This window comes from Austrofundulus limnaeus, unplaced genomic scaffold, assembly GCF_001266775.1.
Source record: "Austrofundulus limnaeus strain Quisiro unplaced genomic scaffold, Austrofundulus_limnaeus-1.0 Scaffold66, whole genome shotgun sequence".
Lineage (NCBI taxonomy): Eukaryota > Metazoa > Chordata > Actinopteri > Cyprinodontiformes > Rivulidae > Austrofundulus > Austrofundulus limnaeus.
The window spans coordinates 2043492-2045925 of NW_013952468.1; positions in this window are offsets into that span (position 1 = coordinate 2043492).

The following is a 2434-nucleotide window of genomic DNA, read 5'->3' on the forward strand; positions in this document are numbered from 1 at the left end:
TCTCTTAAAATAGATTTTAATTTACATAAATGACACTAAAAAACTATCTTTTCCTGCGTACTAAGAAATGAAAGGTAAAAAAAAAACAGCTGTTGCCACTTCATGAAGTTTGGGGACTCTTATTTTGAGATAAGAGCAAGGTAAAGGATTAGGCACAAGGATCAGTGTGCAGTAACAAGAGCTTTTCTGATGAGCCCTGAGCTGCGGAGGAGGACAAGAGCTTGTTGAAAATATAAAAGGAAAAGTTTCCTATAAAAAAATCCAAAAGATGAATCATTTCTGGGCTTAAACATTCCTGTGTTCTTGTTTCAAATGTTGCTGCATGTGWGAAGAAAAGGCTTTCAAATTAGCAAACATTATTCATGATGTTTTCAGAAATGTACACAACACGAGGTATTTGAAACAAAACTTTTGATGAGAACACATTTAAAAGAATAACTTGAACACAGTGAGGTTTGCTTACATTATACAGCAAAGCCTTAAAAATGGACTGTTATGGGAACAGGTTGGGTTATTTTTTGTTTTGTTTGTTAGCCTTTTTTTTTATTTATTTATTTTTTGTTTTGTTTTGTTGTCAAAGTGGCCAACCATGATAATGAGACATTTTGTTTTTCAAATATGAAAAATTTAGTTAACCAGAGGAGCAGCCAGATAAAGTGACACAACTGAGAGGATTCAAAGAGATGCCAGTGCAGATGAAAAAAAAATGTTTAAAAGGAAGCAAGAATAATAAGTTGACAGCACAGGATAGAAAGCAGGGGGTGAAGGAGACCAGCAGTCATCGCAGTGAATGACCACAAACTGTCTTTGAAAATGTGAAATGGACAAAAAACGGGGATCTGTGAACAAGGGCAAGGAAACATGCAATCTATTGGTACGGTATTCATTAACTTCTGATGTTGGCTGATACATTTCCTCTGACATCCATGAAAACAGCAGGAATGCTGGTCAAAATGTGAAGGCTATGACGAAAAATGTGGCATTTAGCTCCAGTAGGCTGAAGCTAATTTCATAAAACATATCTAAATGTGGATCCAGTGCAAATGTTGTTGCTTTACTTCAAGGTGATGGAGTTTGGATGTGTTTGTGTGTGTATGTGACAACATATTTAAGATGAAACAAATACATTTGCTCTTACTGATTAAAACTTCCACAAGTCTTAGTGATGAGCTCAGGAAAAGAAACATTTCAAGGCAGATTACAGTATGTTAGAGTGTTACCACATGTAGACTGTTTTGTGCCTAAATACATATAAGGGCAATCCACTTGTGTATCYATGTTTAATAGTATAGGAAAAATACCTAAAATTTTAATCCAACTGCTATGTTTCAATAGCTAAATATATGTTTAAAGCCCTGTACTGTAACTTTTCAAAAGCTGCATACACATCAGCAGCATTTTCTCTGCTTCAGGTTGTCCAACATGTATTACCATCCCATACATCTTTCAAACTGCAGCTAAATTAAATTATTTATGCACTGCAAGAATCTAAAAACAGTGTCATAGAGACAAAAATACTTACTACTGTACAATTGTAAATAATTGATATATTTCCTGTTATGATGTGTGAAAGGGTGATTTTTGCACAKAAGTTGAAAATGTATTTGACGACAAGTTTAGCAACTTTTTTTAAATCTCCAGACCTTTCTCCTACAGGACCTAGTGACAATTGTGACATCATGATTAAACATTAGCCTCTTTCGGTAGAACATCAGCACTAGAGCTGCTCAAGCATACAATCTTCCTCACCAGCCCACCTCTTTGCATCCATGCTGTCAACCTGCTTCTGTTCCTGCGTGTCACATGCTGTTGTTTTGTCAAAACCTTTGGCAGCTCTGAGCTAAACACAAGATGGCCTTTGACATCGGTACACTAACACAGCAATTGTTGGAGTTTTAGAAACAGATATGTATACATCACCTTTTTTTAACCTAAAATACCACCAGAATTTATAATCTCACCAAAAGGTGCTTATTGTTTTTGAAATAATAAAAGATGCATCCATCCATCATCTATACTCGCTTATTCCATTCAGGGTCATGAGTGCCCATATCCAGCAGTCACAGTGCGAGGGGTGGGGTACACCCTGGACAGGTCTCCAGTCCATCACAGGGACACATAGAGACAAACAACCATTCACTCTCTCACTCACACCTAGGGACAATTTAAAATTATAAATTAAACTAACAGTCATGTTTTTGTGTGTGGGAGGAAGCTGGAGTACCCGGAGAGAACTCACGCATGCACGGAGAGAACATGCAAACTCTACCCAGAAAGGTCCCCAGGCCAGTATTTGAACTGGCAACCTTCTTGCCGAGAGGCATCAGCTCTACCAACTGAGCCACAGTAGTGACCCTTAATAATACAAGATGAAAGCTAAAAACAATTATTGATACATTCTATACATTCTTGTAGCAGGAGGTCATATATATAT